This window comes from Tamandua tetradactyla, chromosome 3 (genome assembly GCF_023851605.1).
Source record: "Tamandua tetradactyla isolate mTamTet1 chromosome 3, mTamTet1.pri, whole genome shotgun sequence".
NCBI lineage: Eukaryota > Metazoa > Chordata > Mammalia > Pilosa > Myrmecophagidae > Tamandua > Tamandua tetradactyla.
This window is the reverse complement of record NC_135329.1, coordinates 99,595,771-99,613,651: the sequence shown is the minus strand read 5'-3', so window position 1 is coordinate 99,613,651 and position 17,881 is coordinate 99,595,771. Positions and strand designations below refer to the sequence as shown.

The 17,881-nt window shown below is 34.8% G+C and overlaps 1 protein-coding gene and 1 long non-coding RNA gene across 2 annotated transcripts in view; both read left to right on the top strand.

Moving 5' to 3' along the window:
- DPP10 (dipeptidyl peptidase like 10) overlaps positions 1-17,881 on the top strand; it is a 696,759-nt gene that overhangs the window by 206,119 nt on the left and 472,759 nt on the right. The gene's annotated exons all lie outside the window — the stretch shown is intronic.
- Positions 6,785-17,881, top strand: part of LOC143676261 (uncharacterized) — a 66,904-nt gene continuing 55,807 nt past the window's right edge. The window contains exon 1 of the long non-coding RNA XR_013171955.1: positions 6,785-6,924. This is a non-coding gene — a long non-coding RNA (uncharacterized LOC143676261). The remainder of the gene's footprint in view (positions 6,925-17,881) is intronic.

The following is a 17,881-nucleotide window of genomic DNA, read 5'->3' as shown; positions in this document are numbered from 1 at the left end:
CAAATACATAGTTTTGTAATCTTTTTTCTATATATTTGTAATCATCATTAAATGAGTTTTCAGAATAATGAAAACATTTTTTTAAAGTGAATATGAATTAGTTACATTAAAACAAAGATATCCAGTGCTAATAATTGTCTACAAATACCTAGAACAGTTTAGTAAGGACTGTCTGAATGGATGTAGGATGGTGTGCTAGAAATTGAAGTCATGTCACTCTTTAGTAGAACTATGCCAATATGGAATAGAACTCTACCAAGGGTCTTTATGCCCTTGAATCCCAGTTACTGTTAGAAGTTCCATGTCAAGGTAAGTTGTTCATTGGAGGAAGGATAATACTGAGACCAGTAAAGATCCAATCAGTTTTCTGGCTTTCTGGACCATTGTGCATCCCCAAGAAAAAGGAGACAGAGCTTTGGAACTTGTTGCTTTTCCTACAGTATAGCTCATGAGAGTTGGGACTTTTGTCTAGCTTGGTTAAAGGACCTAATAAAGAGTCAGAGTAACCTCCCAAACCTGTTTCAGGTGGTTTCTAAAGGAAGCAAATTCTAAGCTGGTTAGGAAGGTTGAATTGGATTGAACAGATCAAGTAGTTGAGGATGATGTATTATGATACTTAAGGCTGATGAAATTGTATGAGTGGGTCTATTGATGAGAGAATATGGTTTATTCAAGGACTTGAAAGAAGTTTAAGTTAATGAAATATAAATATGGAATTTGTTATGTGCAAGGATGGGGACTGGTGGAGTGAAGTGGATGAGGTTGGAAAATTATAAAAGAGATTGAATTATGCAGAGTCCCATCAAAATGTGTAAAGAAATTTGGAATTCATTCTAAAAGCTATGAGGAGAGGGCAGGACATGGTGGCTCAGCAGGCAGAGTTCTTACCTGCCATACTGGAGATTTGGGTTCAATTCCCAGTGCCTGCCCTTGAAAAATAAATAAATAAATAAAAGCCATGAGGAGACAGCAAAGTGCTTTAAATGGAAAGTGACATGATCAGATTTCCATTTTAAAAATTAGAATTTGAAAGATTTGGGTTTTAGTATCTTGGAACCTCCAAAAGCAGAGAACCACTAGCTCAGTCATTTCAAATGAGAATACAAATCCACAAAGAAATCAAATGACTTTTCTCAGCGTCACAGTGTTCTTGAATGTAACTAGAAGAAGGACTACTGAAACCCAGGCCACTACTCCTGAGGAAACTCTTTTAGGAATATGAAACAAGTTAAATTATTCTTATAATTTAAAAATTGCACTCTATTATAGACTTCAATAAGTAATTAAATCTAGCCAAACAGAAAAGAAGAAAGAAAATGTCTACTAAATGCAAATGCTCCCTAATGCTAATGAAATGAATGGATTTAAATGCATTCATCCTAGTGTGATACAGTTATCTACTATGATAGCCAAAGTGGGTATTTAAATTAACTATCAAAATAATTCACATCAGGTGTAATATATATAATACTGCATATACAAGCCTAACTATTATAGGATGAGAGCTTAATCAAGTAGTTTTAGGGTAATGTCACTATCATTTGCTCATAGTAGCACAAATTTTATTATTCTTCAGATCAGATACCTATCTACTTTTTTTTATATATAGGAAATTTTTATAATATATGTATATATCTTTCTTTCTTACATGAGAAGTTCATAAAATATAACAGTATTAGAAATCCTTCCAAAGGATAATATTGTCAATGTCATCATGCGTTGGGGATGGCACAGAGAAGTAAAGATCAAAAACAATCATATTGACCATGAAATAGAAATGAATTCAACTTTATTTCCTTATGCTTGCTGTGGTAGTTAGGTTCAGGTGTCAACTTGGCCAGCTGAAGGTGCCAAGTTCTACTGCTGTGGATGTGAGCCAATGGCATGTGAAGCTCATCTGCTGCTGATTACCTCCGCAGTTGGCTAGGAGATTTGCCTACTGGAATGAATGATGTTTGATTTAATTAGCTGGATGCTTGAATGAGAGACCTCAACCGTAGCACAGCCCAAGCAGCTCAGCATACCTCATCTCAGCACTCGCAGCTCAGCCCAGGCCTTTGGAGATGCAGAAAAGAAATCACCCTGGGGAAAGTTGTTAGAACCCAGAAGCCTGGAGAGAAGGCCAGCAGAGATCACCCTGTGCCTTCCCATGTAAGGGAGAACCTCAGATGAAAGTTAGCTGTCTTTCCTCTGAAGAACTATGCATTTTTAACTAAATAAATTTAAAAGCCAATCCATCTCTGGTGTGTTGCATTCTGGCAGCTTTGGTGGACTAGAATACTTGCTTTCTGTATACTTATATATAAAATATATTCATAGTCTCAAAACTGCTTTTCACATGATACACTCTTCATTTCCTAAATCTTCAAAGGCCCTTGTTATCAATTCAAAAACACCTCTGAATTTCTTTCTAGACCTTTCCCCATTTACCTTATTCCACTAATTAATGGCTTGCTTTGACTAATTTAGATGAAGATGTATTTTCACAAAATTTCCTTCCTCTGGTGTGTTCCTTTAAAAAGTGACCTTCCCAGGCAGATAAGGAGAGAGATATTTGTATTTCTGGTGATATAGGAAACAGAACTCTTTTATAATAGCCTTTTTCATGGTGAAATTTCTGAAAACCCAGAAAAGTCAAAATTTAAGATCTTCATTCTGCAAGCAAGTGCTTGAGCCAGAGCACAATAAGCAAAATAAGAAATCATAGGTTTCCATTGTGTATGTCCCTTTAAATTTCAAAACAGAAACACAGCTATGTACAATGAGAATAATATGTTCTAGTACACCACAGTCTATTGAGCAGTTTTATGGCTGCAACCAAACATTTTATTACATCCCTACAAAGAAAAGACTGTGACTATTTACATTCAAAAACAAACTGTGACACATTCTGTTATTTATGCTATATATATCTAAATCTTAAATAAGAACAATAATTACAAGAATTCATAAAAGAGATTCAGTTCAAGCAATTTTGTTAAACACATTTATCGGATGAATGAGCTTCTCTAAGGCACTCACTTTGGTAAGGACTGTCATGAATTTTTTAACTACTTAATAAGGCATTTGCTTCAGGGGTGACTCAGTTTAATAAATCATATAAGTTGCAAAAATCTAGAAGATAGGTTACCAGGAAATAGAATGTATATAGAGAATGGGGTGGGAGGTAGATACTTAATGCATGCAGAATTTTTGACTAGCTGGAATTGAAATGTTTGGAAAAAAATGTTCTTTCACAAACTAGAACAAATGTAAGTCACTATTACAAGGATTAATAATAGAGTGTTTTTTGGGAAAAATTCACGTACTGTGAAATGTGAACTATATTTAGTAATGTTTTAATATTCTTTCATCAACAGTAGCTAATGTACCACACCAATGCTAAGTGTCAATAATAGGGGGAGAAAAGGTATGGGATTTTTTTTTTTTTTGAGTGATGAAAATGTACAACTACGTGATGATACTGTGAACCATTGACTGTACACTCAGGATAGGTTGTATGATATGGGAATATTTCTCAATAAAACTGGTAAACTAAAAAATATATTTGTTTAACAGAAAAAAAGAGATAGTAAAAGATAGACAAAGGAACAAAAAAGAAATGAGACGCACAGAAAACAAATAGCAAAATACAGAAATAAAGCCAGCTATATCAGTATTAGATGTGAAGGACGTAAGTATGCCAATAAGAAAAGCAGAAGTTATCAGACTGGGGACAAAATCCATATTTGACTTTGGACTATCTACAAAAGATGAGACTCACTCTAGATTGAAAGATAAAAATAGTCTTTAAGTTGATTTAAAAATGTATGCTATACAGGCAGTGCGATGGTGGCTCAGTGGCAGAATTCTTGCCTGCCATAGCAGAGACCTGGGTTCAATTCCTGGTACCTGCCCATGTAAAAAAAAAAAGAATGTATGCTATAGCATCAGGAACCATAAGAGAGCTAAGTTACTATATTAAAATAAGACAAAAAAAAGATTAAAGAGCAAGATATATTACTAGTTGTAAAAAGGGGTCTATTACAGCTTTTGTAAAAAGGGTTAACATTTGAAGAATATATATATATATATATTTTAAAGAATATATAACAGTCATAAATGTACCTAACACTCGAATTCCTAAATAATGAAAAACAAACTGTGAGAATTGAAAGGAGAGATGAATATTTCATGTGAAATATTATCAATTATACTGGTAATTGATGTATCAATATTTTCCCAATATTTGATAGTAAAATGGATAGGAAAGGATACTAAATAGCTAAGAATATAGAACCTTGAAAAATCCATTAGGCTATCAACTAATTGGATCTAACTGACATCTACAGGACACTCCACCCAACACCTGCTGAAAACACATTCTTTTGAGATGCACATGGAACATTTTCAAAGACAGACTATATATTAGCCTATAAAACTAGTTTCAATGTATTTCAAAAGGTTGACATCAAATGAAATAAGTTCTCAGACCCCAAAAGAATTAAATTAGGAGTCAACAACAAAAGAAATTTTATAACAACAAAAAATTGAAAAGTATGCCTTTCTAAGTAACCCAATGGTCAAAGAAAATGTCTTGAGGGATATTAGAAAAACAATCATTGATATGGAATAAAATGTAAGCATAGTATATCACCATTTATAAAATGCAGCTAACACACTACTTAGAGGGAAATCTGTAACTTTAAGTATTTATATTAGAAAGGAAGGAAGATCTGGCAAGCAAGATTATAAATTTCTCCTTCGACAAATTAGGAGAAAAATCAAATCCAAAATGACTAGAAATAAATAAATAGAAAAGATGAACATAGAAATAACAGAAAACAGAATAATCAATAACCAAAAGTTTCTCTTTTTTAAAGTTCAACAAAATTGATGAAACTTTATTTAGAATGACCAATAAAAAGAGAAGAAGAATATTTCCAAAATTGGGAATGAAAAGGGGACATCAATAGACCTCAAAATCAATTAGCGTAATATACCATGGTCAATGAAAGGACCAAAATGTACAGTTGTTTCAATAGATACAGAGACATTTGATAAATCCAACACCCATTCATGTTTAAATCTATCAAGAAACTAGAATAGAGGGGAACATCTTCATATTAATAATGGACATTTATGGAAGAATAGCATCTAATATGAAAGGTGAAAGAATTAATAATTTTCATTTTAAGTTTGGAAATAAGGCAAGGATATACATGTGCTTTCACCATTTGTACTCAGCTATGATCTGCAGTTGTAGCCAATGCAATAAAGAAGATACAGAAATTAAATAAATACAAGGAGATTAGAAAGGAGCTAGCAAAACTGTCTTAATTTTCAGCTAACATGATTTTGCATGTAGAAAACCTTAAGGAATCTACCAAACAACCAATAAGAACTACTAAAAGAACTAAGTAAGGTTGCAGAATCTGAGGTTAATATTCAAAAATCAATTACATTTGTATATGCTAACAATATCTGACAATCTCAAGGTAAATGAAGGAAATAGTCCCCTTCACAATATTATAAAACATAATAAAATACATAAAGTAGCCTTTTTTTAAAGGAGGTACCAGTCTTATAGACAGAAAATTTCAATTAATATTGAAAGAAATTGAAGGTCTAACTAAATGAGGAGACATTTCATGTTATTGAATTAGAAGACTCATTATTTTGTCAGATAGTGATTAAAATTGATCTATAGATTCAATGCTAACCTTAATAAAATCCCAGCAGGTTTTGTGTTGTAGAAATTGACAAACATATCCTAAAATTCTTTTGAAAATGCCAAAGACCTAGAATAGACCAGTAATTTTGAAAGCAGAAATTGCTGGTCTATTCTAGGAAAGGTGAAGGATTTATACTACAGATTTTAAAACTTATTCTAAAAGCTACAATGATCAAGACAGTGAGGTGTTGGCCTAAGGAGAGATGTATAGATCAGTGAATTGAAATGGACAGTCTAGAAATAAACCTCCACATTTGTGGTCAATTTAATTTTGACAGACATGCCATGATGGTTCATTTGGGGGAAGAAAAGTCTTTTCAACAAATGGTGCTGTCCTCACTTTATAAATATTAACTTGAAATGGATCATAAGCCTAAATATAAGAGCTAAATCTGTAAAATTAGGGAAAAATATAGAGGGAAATCTTTGTGATGTTAGACAAAGATTTCTTTAGAGATGGCACCGGAAGCACAATTAGACTTCATCAATATATTTTTTTAATTGTCATTTAAAATATTTTCAAATCATATATCCAATGAATTTTTTTCTGTAACACATGAAGAACTCATACAACTTTAATAGTGAGAAGACAAAAAGTGACAGTTAAAAATTCATGTCAGGGCTATGTGACAGTGGCTCAGTGGCAGAGTTCTCACCTGCCATGCCGGAGACCCGGGTTCAATTCCCAGTGCCTGCCCATGTTAAAACAAAAACGAAACAAAACAAAACAAAAATGCATGATATTTCTGAATAGTTGCTTCACTAAAGATGATGCATAAACCTCAATAAGTACATAAAATAAGCTCAATCTCATCAGTCATTAAGGGGCTGCAATTTTTTATTCACATTAGATTCCATAAAGCACCTTGTGGAATATTTATAATCAACCAGACTGACAATTTGAAGTGCTAGCAAGGATGTGGACAGACTGCATCTCTCATATGTTGTTGGTAGGAGGAAAACAGCAAAATCAAATAAATGCAGGGTTCTCTGCCCTATGCCCACAACAGCCCATCTATGACATCAGAATTTGAAAGGGAGAAAGAGTTTATTGCTATGCAGAGAGCAGGAGATAAGATGGCCATGGCCCAAAAATCTGTCACCCAGAGTCTATGGAATTCAGGGTTCTTGTGAATTAGAATAAAGGGGTATGGAGTTGTTACTATGGCAACACAAGGCTGAAACCAAGCTAGAATGACTGTATCATAATAGTAAGTATAAACAAGGGTGAGAGGTTGTAATAACCATTGCAATAATAAGTATCCACAGGGGTAAGACTAGTTGAGTTTCAGTGATTTCAGGTGTTTTCTGCCTATTCTAAAATATAGAAAGAAAAGGACACCTATAAAATGATTCATGTTTTTTAGTACAACATAATTATAAATATTGCAAATATATGATACAGGACATACACACACAACACAAATAATTTTCCACAAATAATTTTCCATTATTTTAAACTCATATGTATTTACATGGTTTTAATATTTTTGCCATTTCATCAGATTCCAATAGTAGATGGATTCAGTCTTTCCAGCTCTAACTAGTTATAAATGCGTGTATCTAGAATACTTTTAATTTATATAGTTACTTAACATCAGTATGTTGATTGCTACACTTATCAGTTATGACAAGCACTCTGTAAATTGTTAAGCCACGCTTATCTCCAGTGTGGTACACCTATGTAACAGAAAGAATCTTAGGGATTTAAATAAAAGTATTTTTTCATTCAAAAAAAAAAAATGGTTCAGCAACCGTAATCATTCATTTGTTCTTTTACAACAGTGTGACAGGTTCTTAAGTTAAGCATTCTCTTACCACATGACCTGCAAGTTCACTCCTAGGCATCTACCCAAGAAAAGATCAACAGATAGAATGAGCTGGGACTCAGCATTAAGGGATTGAGAAAACTTTCTCAACCGAAAGGGGGGAGAGAGAAATGAGACAAAATAAATTGTCAGTGGCTGAGAGATTTCAAACAGAGTCGAGAGGTTATCCTGGAGATAATGTCTATAATCTTACACATTATATAGGTATCCCTTTTTTAGTTTAAGGTGTATTACAGAGGCTAAAGTGTATTAGGGAGGCTAAAGGGAAGTGCCTGAAACCGTAGAGCTGTGTTCCAGTAGCCTTGTTTCTTGAAGATAATTGTATAATGATATAGCTTTTGCAATGTGACTGTGTGATTGTGAAAATCTTGTGTCTTATGCTCCTTTTATCTACGGTATGGACAGATGAGTAAAAAATATGGATTAAAAATCAACAAATAATAGGGGGAACTTATGTTAAATTGAGTAGATTGAAATACTAGTGATCAATGAAAGGGAGAGATAAGGGGTATAGAAAAAAATAAGGGAAACAGATTAAAATATATTGGGTAGATGGAAATACTAGTGTTCAATGAGAGGGAGGGGTAAAGGGTATGGTATGTATGAGTTTTTTCTTTTCATTTCTTTTTCTGGAGTGACGCAGATATTCTAAAAAATGATCATGGTGATGAATATATAACTATGTGATGATATTGCGAGCCATTGATTGTACACCATATATGGAATGTTTGTTTGTTAAGAATGTTTGCATTTGTTTGTTCTTTTGGTTTGTCAATTAAAAAAACAATCAACCATCAAGAAAAAAATCAACAAATGCCCACATGAAGACATGAGCAGGAATGTGCATGCAGCATCCCTTACAATAGCCAAAAACTAGAAATAAAATGTCTGTCAACTGGGGAATAGCTAAACAAACTGGTACATCATACAATTGAATACTACTCACCAGAAAAAGAAACAAACTATTGAAATATGCAAGGATATGGATGGACCCGAAAACAGTATGTTAAGTGAAAGAAGCCACATGGAAATGGGTATGTGTAATGGAAGATCTCATCTATAATAGATTTCTCAATGAAGGGAAAATATGGAGACAAAAAAAATAGAGCTTTGTTTGCCTGGAGCTGTATATACGAATCACTGCAGATTGAAGCAAGAAAATGTTTATAGTGATGGAAGTGATTTAAAACTGGATTGTGCTGATAGTTACACAACAGTATAAATTTACTAAAACTCATAAATCTGTATAATTAAAACTCACTAGTTTTATGTTATATAAACTATAACTTAAAAACCTTTTAAAAATGTATCAACACATTTTCTTAAGATTTGTGCATGTGTTATACCTTAACACATTTTTAGTAAAAAAAATAGTAATGGTAATGAACCATAGCTAGCCACTTATTATAAAGAAGCAAGTTCTTTTATTTTGTCAGTTTATTTTAGGTATCGTTTTTCTATTGTAATTAAATAGCCCAACAGATTTATTGCAAGTCATGATATAGCTGAAAAAATGACAATTATGGTATCTTCAACAATAAAAATCTTTTTCCCAACACTGTTGTTGGGAAATTTTCAAATTTGCTGAGAGTTGAATCAAAAAGAAGCTCCATAGCTATTATCAACTTTAAAAGTTGTTAATGTTTTACCATGTTTGCTTGTTCTATGTATGCAGTCTTTATCTGTACCATCTGAAATTAAGTCAGATACATCATGGCATATCACCTTTAAATACTTCTGCATGCATCTTGTTCAAAGTTTATATGTTACATTTGGTTCAGTCTCACTATTCCCTTTTAGTCAAGAACAGTTCTCTCTCCCATGTATCTTTACTTGTAATTTTTTATCGTTCGCTTACTTTTGTTTGTTATTTATCATAACCTGGTCATTTGTCCTGGAGAATGTATGATATTCTGAATTTAACTTTTTCTCATTTGTGTTATTGCATTTATTCCTACCCTAAAAATATCATTTATTGTAAGCTGAACTTAAGGACTTTGGTCTTGATCATTCTTGGTTTTGGCAAGAATAATTCTGAGGTTATTTTGTATATTTATGTTGCATCTCAAAAACAAGCACATTTTTTCAGGTGGCTCATTTATTAGTAAGGCTAAATTTGGTCTTTATTGTAGGTATTAACTTCCAATCGCCCCAGTGTAAAAGAATGTTCTTCTTTGGAATGAACATGTGATCACTGAGGTGCTAATTAAATTCAGCAATTTGATGTTCTACAACGATCAGCCACCTAATGATGTTAGCATATACATATAGACAGTGTTTAAGTTAATTTTTAAATTGATATTCACAAAAAAGCTGTTGTTATAATTCTAGCATCTATTTTATATTTTATTACCTGGCATTTTATAAAAGTAAACTGTCCCTCATAAGATGACAATAAAAAACATTTCCCCTTTAAAAAATTGCAAGGTAAATTCTTGATTTTTTCCCTTTAATTGTAGTTCTTTAAGTGCTTTATCTCTCTTTCTACTTCTTCCTCCCTTTCTCCCCCTCTCCTTACCTGGATATTTGATGTTTTACTGTCAAAGTTCCTTGCTCATGAGGAACCAGATTTCTCTCCAGAATGCCCTGATTCCTTTTAGTATAGAGAGAATATTATGTAAAACATAACAAAACAAAAAACAAGATCTTAGCACTAGGTCAGCTATTCCTATGATGTCATAACTTCTTGGCCTTCGCAGTGAAACAATAAAAAGTTGGGTCTCTTCTTATGTGGCAAAGAAGCACATTACTTTGAAGAATTTTAGTAAGTCTTGGAAGGAAGAGAACAAATTGAGAATATTTCTGAGTTTTTGGTATGTGCATTAAAGAAGATCTCTCATGAATAAGCTTGATTAAGAATATGTATGGACCATCATATCGTAGTAGTTCAGATGTGTGAACACAGCAAAGTGAGTATTTTGCGAAAAGTTTAGGAGTTTAAACTGACATTTGATGGTATCTGTTAAAGAGCTGAACAATTTGATCATTTAAATGAGATTTTCAGAAAGTTCTTGGAATGGAAAATTAAGTAAGTTGTTTGCAACACTTTTCGTCTTGGCCAAGTTTCCTGGAATGAAGGCCATGGAAAAATCAGGTTATAAAAATGTGGACGGAAGGCTGTGTGGAGCAGAGGCAGGCTAGCACAGGGATCTGAGAAGAGAGAAAAAATACCATGAGGAAGTCTTTGAGCAAGGACAGTTAATCAAGGTCAAGGGTCTGCCCTGCACAGACACTCTGCCTGGGGCTCCCCACCTACACAAAACACCCAGTGCCAGCCAACCTGCCCAAAGGCACTGTCTGCCACTGAGTGCCCCCATGGGGAGAAGGGAAGGTAGGAGAAAGAGCCCTGAACAAGGAGGAGGATGGGGGATTAAGTAAATCTAAGCATCAAAAGCAAATTGTCCCACAGCCCCAGGGCCTCTTGCCCCTCGTTTTTTGCAAAAACGCCTGCATAGTCCATCTCACATGTGTACTTAATAAACATTCTACCTGTTTACTCCATCTGTACTGTGCCCTTGAATTCTTCCTCACGGCACAGCCAAGAACCTAGGAACCTAATTTGGGAACAGGGGTGGATGGTTTTGGTGGTCACCTTCGTGCTGATTTTTCCTGCTCCCTATGATTTATCACTTTTACTAGTTTCTGCATTATCCATCCAGATTTTAAGTTTCAAAAAATAAAAAAAAAGCGAATTGCACATATAACATTACTTTTTAAATATTCATTAAAGTTCACCACATACTTACCTGTGCTCACTTACTGTGAACCACTGGAGTTAAAAATGATTACAGCTAAACAAAACAAAGCAAAAGATTGTTTGCCCCTATAAAAACTCATTTCAAATTCCAAAGTAGATCACAGAAGGCACATAAATTCTGGCTGAAAGAGGCTGTGAGGGACTAGTGAAGGGTAGGGAAGACAGGGAAATTCCTGGCTGGGAACTGTCTTCACATTAAAGTGAATATTTATAGACCTCTGCTGCCTGCATCGATCAAATGACTACCTATAAAGGCTTTATTACTACATAGGAAGAAATTAGGATAGACAGTGTTGTAATATTTATATAGCTTTTTTTTTTTTAACATGGTAGGCACTAGGAATTGAACCCATGTTTCTAGCATGGCAGGCAAGAACTTTGCCACTGAGCCACCATTGCCCACCCAATATTAATATAACTTTTAACTACACAATATTTAAAGTATAAATTCTAGATTCATACATAGTAGATGATCTTTATCCAACTTGAATAAAAAGGGCAGATTTTGAGGAACTAAAAGAATCACTCTGTAAAGACAGGTATGTTCTTGTATGTTCATCGAAATGTAACTTTGCTCTGAATTTTTCATATTGAGTTTTGAATAACATTTACATCTGAATTACTTGTAGCATTATTGGTTCAGGGTTGAAAAACAATTACATATAATGATCTTCTTTTCCTTTTTATTGACTCTCGGTTTTCCTTAGCACAGGATTGAGTGATCTGATCTATTCAAAGTAGTGTAAGTAAGCACCTGGAATTATTCAACTTTGTCTACTTAATGGGTTTAGAATGTACCCCCTCACATTTCTTGTGTTATTTGAGAAAGACAAGAACTTTAACTCTTATTGGGAGGAAACATGAAATTTCTAACGCTGGATGATGATCATTTACTCCTTAAAAATAGATAGCTGCCTCTACTGTATTATTTGAGGGATTCAGTGAAGCTTCCCTCTTCTACAAGGGTACAATGAACTATGCATGATTACTGGTTTATTCCTTTAATTAATACTCCAAGTAATTCCTCTTGAAACACTGATGCAATTTGTGATATGCAATTTCCCTTTTCTGGAAAGTATCACTGTGTGTTCCATGCCACATCCTATTATCTGATTTCCCTAACTATGGGCCTCCCAGCATTGTAACATGGAGCCCTCTCATCCTGGACACAGCTAATGGACCAAAGAAAGGATCTGATGTCCAGGCAGTTATCAGTAGGATGGCTAGGAGTTTCCAAAGTAGCCTGTCACAAAAGCTCAGCCCCACAGTTACTCATTACTGAATGGTGATCAGTCAACCTTTCAGAAATGCTCTCTTCCAGGTTTGAAAGAAAAGCGTATAGAAAATAGAAGCAGAGTAACAGAAGGAAGTTAGTAGATAGATACCAAGACTGTAAAATCCGTGAAATGGAGTAACAGAAGTATTGTAAAATCACAAAACTTGGCAAAGCCTCTGTGCTGGAGAAACACTAGAGTACGTTATGGCTGTGTAATGGAGTTAGTGTAAATTAGATTTCTTTTTTTTATATTTTCTCTATGTTTCAAATAGTCTACAATAAGAAAATATTACTTTTGTGATCAGAAAAATGTATTTAAATAGCATTAATTAGCTTAAATTGAAAAAAAATCTTCATTTAACTAGATTTTCCTTTGTCATCATCACTCTTCAGAAGTCATCACTGCATCTGTTGCTTTATGAATGAAATACTGACTGCGCTAGAAGACAGTTTTCTAGATTTCCTATGTGGTTGTATGTACATGCCCAGTTTCTGAATTAAAGCCGGACATATGTTTCTACCCAGTGTTTCAGCTCAGGGGCCATTGTGGGTGGTGGGAATTTTAGCGTATTGGTCTCTAACTTTAATTTTCCAGTTACCTATGTTTAACCATTGGAATTTGTCTAAGAAAAATACTACTACATGAGGGATTTCCCAGCGTTGCTTTCTCAACTCTCTGTCATAACATGTCTTTGTCATTCTGTCTAGAGACTAAGAGATTTGTTATATGCTTCTGACCCATGATCCAAAGTGTCAATTATTCACATTTTACTCCCAGAGAGAGGCATGAGCTTCCTTCTTCCATTGGTATAAAACTGGTTTAAGTCAGGTTTATCAAGATGCTACCTGAATGATTATTGAAACATGTGATCACCACAACCAAAATTGTACCTATGTAGGATCCAATTTCACTATCATATTTCAAACCTTAATAGATTTTAGAAATAATTTTACCCAACCTTCCTATGAAGGTTGGAAGAAAGACATGTCTTCCAATGAAGACATGCAATCCATGACAATAAGGTGAATTGCTATTATTCTAAACATACATAATAAAGCCGGGTCTAGATCGAAAGTTGCTGATTTCTAGCAGATACAAATCATACTTTAGGACAGGTACATTCTAACTCATCTTTTATTCCAATATTTAACATAGCTCCTGACACATAGTATTGGAAGGATGTTATTTAATTTAATACCGAATGCATACTGTAAGAGAAGCAATAAGTGATCTTTGGAAAAGCTTTTATTTTCACAACATTCATTGTTATGTATGACTATTTTTGAGACTGACATATATTTAACATCAAATAGCATTCATTGACGTAAGTGAAATTGTGCCTGGCACTCTGCCAGGATCTGTCGAAAGAAAATAATATAAAGTTTGCCTTCTGTTTCTAAATATTCCATGCCTCATGCAAGACCCCCCAAATATCTTGAGTAATAGTGCTGAGGTCTGGAATGCTCTGGGCATGGAATGCATCAAGGACCAAACTGCAGAGCCACTATTTCTCAAATCAACACTATCTTCAGAAAGAAGCTTGGAAGGAAGGTTTTACTACTGATCCAGTATATCTACATTCCCACTAATGAACCATGATCATTAAGATGGGGACAGATTTCTCTGAATTGTTACTGCCAAGATCGGCTTTGAGCCTTCCTTTGTCATTAGAAGTCTTCACGGTTAACTTGGATCTTAGCCTTCCAGGGGTCTTTTCCTATTCCTTACCTTTGACTTGTACCTGTGATCTGGAGGCCTCTTGTTCTATTCTTATTAGCCTGCTTGTTTGGTAAGAGAGGTAATTCATCTGTCTGTATTTCTGCTGTTTCCTTCCTAACCGGCCCTGACCTTTCTTGCTATTATCATTCTGTCTCAGCACCTGTTCATCTAGCTGTGCTTTTTTGTTTGTTTATGAGGATTTGGTTCCAATATCTATCTATCTGATCAACTCAAGTTCTGGCTCTGCTGGATAGGTCCATGGCCCCATCATCAACCAAACATTTACACTAACAGCTGCTTCTGAATCTGTCTTTGGCATCGATGTCTATGCACATTAATATTCTATTAACAGTTGTTTTTAAAGGGTTAATCTCTAAAATCCATCCTGCTGCATATGATCTCTGGTGAAAATGAAAATGGGAAGTAACAAGGTCTGTATTAATTAAAAGGTCCATTAAGGGCTTAGTGCCAAACGTTGGACAGGTGAAAGCTTGCCAAGTGCACAGGGCCAGAAACTTAATTGCACCTTTCTTTAGCAAGGGTTCTTTGGACTGCACTTCTCAAATATATGACCTTCCCTTAATTTTGTACTAATGCATAAAATGAGGATCCTGCTTGTCTTTGTACTTGCCATTTACATGATATATGTGCATGCTTGGCATAAGTGGAGTTTGCATATATATGTGAACGTGGGGTTTCTGACCTAGTGACTGTAGAAAATAAATCAGAGTGCAATAAATAGGTCTGTTTGTAGATCTATGTCTGTGTAAATAGACTTACATCCATATTTCTTTTATTGACCACATTATGACGAATATTTACAAGGAAAATTTAAAATAGTAGTATTTAAGTTCAAGAGATGTGGCCATTTCTTTATACTGCTTCAAAAATCCGTTGCAAAAATCTGAAAACAAAACAGTAAACTTGAAGTCATTTGTGTTTGCCCTATCTCCTGAGAATATGAAGCTAATTAGACTGCAAGGTATCTTTCCAGATTTGAAATTATATTTTGCTGTTGGCAACTGTGTTACATTGCAGAATGTGTTGCAGTGGAATGGCCACCCTAGTGGCTGTAGAACATTTTTCTCAGCCAAGTCACAGAGGTTCTGTCAGATTCAAAACTGATAGAATGTAGAAGGCAGTCCGCCCTTTCTGGTTCCATGGTGTACAATAGAATACTTTTGGGATTTCAGAGGAAAGTTAAATAATCAGGTATTCCTCCCAAAGTTCTGACAATTTGCTGATTCTGCTTTCATGCCCATTTCAAGTGGAGAATGATTCCACTGTAACTTGGTAGCTTCCTTGGTAAGTATCTAAGGCAGCTGGATAAAAAACACTGGAAAGCCTGGCTGAGTCTAGCCAAAGTAGGTACTTGAGAAATTTATAATATATTCTAAAATATACTGGGCTTTGCTTCTTTTTACATTACTCTACCTTTACCCTTCCTTGTATCAAGTAGATAACTACTAATTTATCATTATACTGAAGAACAAGAGGTTTAGGGAGTGAGTCGTGTCCCTGACAAAAGGCATATTCGGCCCCATCCCTGGTCTTTTGGGTGTGAACACATTTGTCAGTAGGACTTTCGAAGATGTTATTAGTTAAGGTGTACCAAAACTAAATGAGGGTGAGCCTTAATCCAATAGGACTGAAGTCTTTATGAGCAAAGGAAATTGGACCTTCAAGGAGGAGCCACAAGGAAGAATTTGAAGCTGGAAGTCAGTGGACTTGAGAAGAAAAAGGAGAGATATCACCATGTGACGGAAAAGCCAACGACCCAAAGACTGCCAGCAGCCAGCCCGAGAGCACCACAGTCTTCAGGGAGAAAGCACTGCCTTGCTGACATCTTGGTCTTGGACTTCTCTAGCCTCAAAACTGTGAGCCAGTAAATGCCTATCATTTAAACCAATCCATTGGATTGTATTTGTTTTAGCAAGCAAGAAACTAAGATAAGGCATTAGGGGAATCTTCCCTAGTTGTATAGATACACAATATTCCATTAATCTAAATATCAATCAATCACTTAATTAAATCACAGTTTATTTGTGCACTTTCCGTGTGCAAAAGTTTACTAGTTCTGGTTCTGTAAGATATAAAAATTAGGAACCATTTATTCTCACTTAGAACTCAAAGGCTTTTGAGGGAGTTAAAACAATAAGCAGATAATTATAGAGCTTTATTCCAGTTTTAAAAATATCAAGTTACACAAGGAGATATGAAAACCCTGAGGAATCGGTCATATCCAGACCTGAGAAGGAAAGTTCAGTTAAGGGACTGCTTCAGATGAGGGCACACCATGATATTCTGCAGGTCTTTTTATTTTATAACGTTTCCAAGAATTGTTCTACAACTCAGCTATAGAGAGGCCAATTACATCATTTCCACCTTTGCTTTTGATGTAAGACTGATATAATCTTATTGTTAGCCTTTTTCGTGAGGGATGGATATTGGCACAGAGGCATGTGTTTTTAATTTAACTGATCCCTTGTGTAAATATATCAGAGATTCCCTGTATATGTGGGTCTTTCAGTATTAATTTCTTGCTACTGTGTATCATAAATTACCAAGGACCCCCTAGGAAAATTTAAGATCCTTTGATGCAAACCTCCAAAACAATGTAAAAATATTTCCTCTTCTGCCTCTTAGGTAATAGTGTTAGCGTCTTTCTAAGGGATGTGATTACTCTGGTGATAGGAGAGGAACACATTTTGAAGGGGATAGGCAATATATCTGTAGTTGTAGAAGGGATTACTTTATATAAATTTTGTTAATAACTTACTTTAATGCTAATAATAAACATCATAATAACACTATATTTTAGCAAGCACTTGTACACCCAGGCACATTTACCAATGCCTACATATATTATCTTTTTGATTCTTATAATAGCTCTATGATTCACTTTTCTGCCTTATCCTATTTTATATGTGAGAAAACAGAGGCAGAAGGAGGTTAAGATTTTCCAAGGTCATAGCTAATGAATGTCAGAGCCTAAGTCAAACTTAGGCAAACTTAAGGCAGTTAAGAGTAAAGTAAGCAGCTTTACTCTTAACTTCTTTAACATTATCATGTTTTTGACTTTATAACACTTTGCTCCTTCTCCTTTTGTGCTTGGTGTTTTGATTTACTTTATGTTACTTTTTCAGTTGAATCATCTGTGTTTTACAGGTTTGCAATCACACTACCGGTGAATTTTCATACCACCGATTTTGAATTCTTCTCTCTCTAATTTCTTCTTCTTGGCTGTGTTCGCCAATACCTTCAGAATAATAGTTATGGGAGTGGATTTTATGCCTTAGTGGGGATTCTTCCATTGTTTCCCCTAATATGTGTGATGTTGGCTTAGGTATATATTGCTTCATATAAGAAAGCAACCTCAGTAATCCAAGTGAAAGAAAGTAGCGTGAAAAGAAGTAGGGCCTGAGTTGTTTTGAAAGTAGAGCCAATGGGATTTGTGGATGAATTGGATATGACGTGTAAGAGAAATAGAGAAATCCAAGTTTTGGGGGCCTACCAAGATGTGGAAGATGTGGAGGGAGCGGGTTTGGGGGATAGATCAGGAACTTGTTCTTTGACATAGTGAGTT